The sequence below is a fragment of the Mycetomoellerius zeteki genome, unplaced genomic scaffold, assembly GCF_001594055.1.
Source record: "Mycetomoellerius zeteki isolate Tzet28-1 unplaced genomic scaffold, Tzet1.0 scaffold81, whole genome shotgun sequence".
In the NCBI taxonomy this organism is placed as follows: domain Eukaryota; kingdom Metazoa; phylum Arthropoda; class Insecta; order Hymenoptera; family Formicidae; genus Mycetomoellerius; species Mycetomoellerius zeteki.
In genome coordinates, this window is record NW_017257841.1 from 548777 (window position 1) to 554787 (window position 6011).

General features: G+C 36.0%; 1 protein-coding gene across 1 annotated transcript in view; it reads right to left on the reverse strand.

Annotated features, from left to right (window-relative positions):
- The window catches only part of CycD (cyclin D), a 50067-nt gene that overhangs the window by 30418 nt on the left and 13638 nt on the right, over positions 1-6011 (reverse strand). The window lies entirely within an intron of this gene.

Here is a 6011-nt window from a genome sequence, read left to right on the forward strand (position 1 = left end):
CTGCCGCGGGGCGTCGCGTCTCGTCGCGCTGTGCCACGGGGCCCGGTGCACCACCCCTCGAAAGAACTATACTCCGCGGCGAGGCGCGCACCTGGCCCTCACCTGCTCCCCCCTTTTCAATGCCCGCGCTCCAGCGGCGGACGCAACACGTCGCCAACCACCCGGCCGGAATACGAGGCTGCACGCACGATGGATGTATAGATACGTATGTTCCGCGTGCGTAGCGCGCTGGATCTTTAACATTACTTTGTATTATACCATATATGTACAGCTTGCGCCAGAATGCAATTTCGCGTTGTATCGATGAGCTGACTCTTTCAGCTCCTCACAAATGCAAAGACGAAGAATCTTCTTTCTCCAATTTCTTCCCGATATTGAACGCTAAACAACTTCATTCAATTTCAAATAATTAATGCAGTTAATGCAGTAACGATAATAATTATTGTCACGCGATATTATGGACTGTACAAAGTTCAAAGGGGCTTCCAATTATTTCCGTACATTACTTCCGTTCTGAGTCTGATTCATTCTATTTCTCCAATATAAATTTCACAAGCAACAAGTCAATTTTCTCGAGAAATCTTATTATTATTGTTACAAATTTTTCATCTATTAAGCACGACTCGTCTCAGTCTCTAATCATCAATCATTTCAATCTCTATATAATAAGCATAGCTGTTTTCGAATTGAAAAGGCAAAAGAGAAATAATCGAGAATTATCGAAATAATTAGCTGCTTGAGGATTGTTAAAGTAACTTAGTTACATCGAAATAGCGATTTTTCCCCAATCGTCCATTAAAAAAAATCTCAACCGCGACGAAATGAATAAACGTGCGTTTCCGAAACTGCTACCTGTGGATTCGATGGAAATTTATTCATTCCGACAGTGTTTTGACCGGCGTGTGCACAGTACCGTGATGCAGGTGCGTCACGCCCTTACCTGGCACCTTCCTGTTTATTTATTGATGATTAGTCACTTTTTTCACGTGTTGCACGATTCGGAAAGCACCAGGCGTGAAGCATCAACAGCGGCTTTTATCCGCGTGCTTTTACAGCCCCGTTGAATTGCCCTCGAAAAAAAAAACAGCAATTACTCCCTCGACCAACATTTCAACTGTTTTACGCGCTGATTATCTCCCTCTCGCTTTCCCGCACCTGCAGCTACGGCGTCTGTGTGTCCGAAACACCGTTCCACTCCCTTTAACATCTCGTTAACAACTCAACCGCAATAGCACGCGACAGACTTTTTCCATGCTACCTTAGATAATATCCTTTTATCTAATTTCTATAATTTATTCTTTATATGTTTTCTTAAATCTGATTGGATCTACTGGAGTTAATCTATCTTTCTTTCTCTTAAATAAAAAAAAATTGAAACGCATCATTAGATTTGATTAGTCTTAGCATTGTTCTGCATTGTCATGTTTAATAAATTATTTTATCATAATAATATAATTTCTTAAATATAATTTATTAAACTTAATTATGTCATAAAATAAAAATAGAAATTCGTAATAGATGTAATCAACGAAAGTATGTGTTATTAACGAGGTTATTAGAATAGATATTAATATCAATCTTATCATTGCTTAGTGTACGATAACTGATCAAACTATTTCCTCTTTTATATCTTTCTATATTCTTATCACTTCCAATGAAACAGATATTTCTAGGAAATGGTGTCTCCCTGAAACTTTATACTCTCACATATTTCGTACGTCGACGAACGTGAATATCTCAATCGGTAACGATTGGTCCAACCTGGAAAGAGAGGTCCAACCTGAGAAGGGAGAGGAGAGTTTAAAAGCCAGTAGTAGGCGAGGCAAGAATTTCACGTAACCTTGACGGCGGTTTAAACGAGAAGCGAGCGTTCACACACACGTAATCGAACGGCGGTGGGCTGCGCAGCGGAGAGGCAGAAAGACAAAGATAGAAAGGAAGAGAAAGAAAGTGAGAAAGTCAACTGGAAATTAAATAATCGTTTCCCGTATCAGCTGTTATCTATTTAGGCTTGCTCAGGCTATCGCGTGTTTACTCGGGAGCACGGAGAGTTGCGTTGCACGCACTCGCTCCGGTGTTCCTCAACAGAGACGGAATTCGTCGCCGTGCACACATACGTACGCGTTGCACACACAGATGACCACCACGTGTCAGACGAATGCTGAAGAGCATTTAAATTTACGAAGCCTGTTTTCTTCGCGTAGACAACAACGTGTCCCGGTCGCCCGGTTTGTTTGTATGAGGAATCATGTAGGAATCATCCAATTTATAAGGAAAAATGGTCACCGACATTATGAACAAGAATCGGTCCCTTTCCATTCAAGGCATGAAAATAATGAATGGAATTTTTCGGCCAACAAGCGATAACGCTCATTGTTGATGACATCCTGATGAGCGTCGTACGGAATGAGTCAGAGGTATCTTCCTGGTATCTTTGGGTCCAAAAGATTCTTTTACAAGAAAAAGGAACTACAGTTTTAAAAGCCGCTCTTCTTTGAGAAACTGAAGATCTCAAAAAGACGAATAGCTAAACGAAGTTTCACCGAAACTTTGCGTTTGTAGTCACATTTTTCGCGACGAAGACTAGACTCTGCATAGTTTGATATCCGACACGCAGTATGATTATTAAGTTTCATGTCACATGGTAGTCCGCAGAAGTCGCAGGTATTGTAATTTCTGCAAAAGGATCAGTTCGTCGCGGTTTATTGCGGTGAGACTGCAAATGGGATAAGTCGCAGGGAGTCGACAGAAACGTACATAGTTGAAATATTCGTCGTCAAATCGATAACTATCGCGAATAATTAAAAAATTTTTAGCTACAGAAATATATAATTTGAGAAAAAAATTTTAAATATCTGAAATTCACAGGAATAATGATCGGATCGGAATAGCGTTGGTGGAGATACGCTACTGACACTGGTGACGAGTTATCTGGCATGCCACCAATAGAGGAGCGCTTGAACAAGATATCCTTGTACTCTCATAAAACGGAGGAGCAAACGCTGATGTAATTCTCATGTTTCGTCGAGGAATGTGCCCGATCGGAATAAATTCATAGAACGATAAATAGAATAATACTGTGTTACATAAAAATGATAATTAAGAGTCTGTTTTGGCTTTCAAAAGGCGACAATAATTTTCAAAAGTTAATAAGTCCACTTAAAAGGACAAGTTAATAAAAGAGGTGAATAAATGAGAAGTTTAAAATAAGAGACTAGAGCCTGTAATTTAAAAATTCGCTTTACACCTGGAAATAATCACCTGGAGTAATTTTTACATCAGCAGCGAAAAAATAAAGCTTAATCTCAGAATTTTCTTTACTAAAAACGAATCCACATTTATGTTTTATTTTTTACCTTTTTCAAGAAAATATCAAGTAAATCTATGTACATATTGATCTGAAATATTAATAAATTGTAGGACAATTAATAATATATATCATGTAATTAATAATTGCTTGACTTTTAATTGAAGTGTAAAAAACACATCAGTGACGTTTATGTAAAAAAAATTAGGTTCCCGGGTTAATATAAATTAACTTCAAATCTGAATTGAAATAAAATCAAATAAAGACATATTTGCATATTAAAAATATAAATAAATATTTATCGCATAAATATCTTTTATCTATGCAACCATTATAATTACGCGGATTTACCACATACGTTAACTTGTACAATAAACGCTATGCACATTTCTAAACTACACCCGTCTCTCATTTTGATCCAGTTGGATAAAATTCATTTAAATTCAGAGATCCATTCACAAGTTCTTCACAAATTAAAAGAAAAACTGTTACTTGACTATTTTGACATTATAACGCAAAATGTCACGAGTGACTCTCATCGTCACCAATATAATTAATGCTTGCCGGAAGAAACTGTAGATTTAGACGGTTATTATAATGAGAAAATATCAATGCATGATTAATTGCTACATCTGTCTGGTGACGATATTAACGATTCAACATCGATCAAGCGCGAGTATCTCCATGAAAATGTACGACACGGATATGTTCAGAAGATGTTCAACTTTCGAGACCGCAAAGAAATCGCGCGACGTCAGAGAGCGGACGTTAGACAGAAAGGGAAAGAATATAGCTGAAGTCGCCGAAGATCGCCTGGTACGGCCCAAAATAGTTCACGTGGAGCCACGTCACCATCTCGCATTGAAATTTGCGCTCTCGGACAAGTCATATCATTCACCTAACGAACACGATTTGACGTGACGTTTCGTTGCAACTTTGTGCGACGAATATGTTGCTCGGATCGGTCGATACGTATTTAATCTACGATCTGACCGCCACGATAATGTAGTCCGCATGAGACTATTGTAGAAGCGGTAAGATATCGCGATCAAACATGAGCATTTAACGAAATCCGCGTCTTCAGTCCGTATGTTCCAAGACCGGTTTAGAAGACTAGATCCGCTTTTTTTTATTAGGGAGAATAAAACAACCTCCCAAATTTACTTCAAGATCCTCGTTAGAGATATCGAAAAAAAACATGAGAAATTACATTATTTGTAATCCGCAAGACAATGGATGTCTAAGTTTTTTATAGTAAGTCTATAATTTTATCTCTTTACTTTTAGATTCTCGCGATCACAAAAAATAATATTTTTTAGAGAATTAATTCTTCGGCATGTCTTATTCTTTTAAAAGATATTAATTAAAATTTAAAAATACTTACAAATATATTTTTTGAAAGCATTTAACTTATTCTTTCAGTTTTTATAAAAGAAGAACTTATAATTTATAAAATTTCATCTATATTTTCATATTATTATTAAATTATATTATTATTATATTACTATTAAAATATTTGTATTATTATTAAACAATTTATCAAATTTATAAACTATTGAATTACAGACTTTCTTGGATATCATAAAAATATTGCTTATTTGATAGAAAAGTGACACAACTCAAAAATTAATATTTTTAACATAATGACAGGAAATCAACTCTAAAATATGATGTATATTTTTTTGTTGGAAAAACGCATAATACATTTAATTCTCTCAATTCAACGCTAGAGAGCAGAAATGTCCTCTATCTACTCTTCTGATCAAATTCGCAATGATTGCTCATAGAAAAGATAATTTTTTTCAATTCAGAATTTTTTAAATGTTCTCTTGAAAAATTGCTAATTTTAAGATGTGTTACTTTTTTTATCAAACAAATATATCCTTCGACGACAAGTTTAAAAGCAAAATATGACACACGTCGACTATGCTGGTTAATCGCTCTTTTCGATACTTTATATCGGTTATATACATACTCTGAGTATGTACATAATCGATGTACGACAGGGTCAATGTTCGTAAAAACAAACAGCAAACTTTCTCTTCTTATATTAGACGCACATCCCTTCCATACAAAACAGAATTAAAGAACCTTAAATATTGTGATTTTGCCCCTTTAAGACGGCCTTTGTAAGAAACGGCAACACTGAGTAGATTCTGCTTGAATCCGGAAAACAAATTCGACTGTCCGATCGTATACGTGCTTCATATTTCTTCCATAAAAGAGAATTTCATAAGTTAATATGAAGGAAACCAACTAAGTACATTAATAAAAGGAAAGCTGCACTTGTTAGATAAATCAAGAATATATTTGTAACAAAATATTCATCTACAGAAATCCTGACGTTCCGGCGTATATACAGGGTGTTTCCAAATTAAATGGCAAAACTTCGGGAGCGTGTAGAGGAGTAAAAAACTAAGAAAAAAAGTCCTATAGACATATGCTCCTTTTTGCTTTGTTTCGCAGGAAATCACGAAAAAAGAAAAAAATATATTTAATTTATTATTTTAATTATTTTATTTATAAACTTTTTAATGAAGATTTTGTTCGAAATGTGCACCTCTTGCAGCAATACAAGCATTGCATCTGTCAAACACGGCTCTTGTAGCAGCCAGGCACTGTTCTTGCGATATTCTGTTCGCTGCAGCTACGATACGATTTCTCAAATGTTGCTCTGATTGAATAGGCGAAGAATAAACTTCTT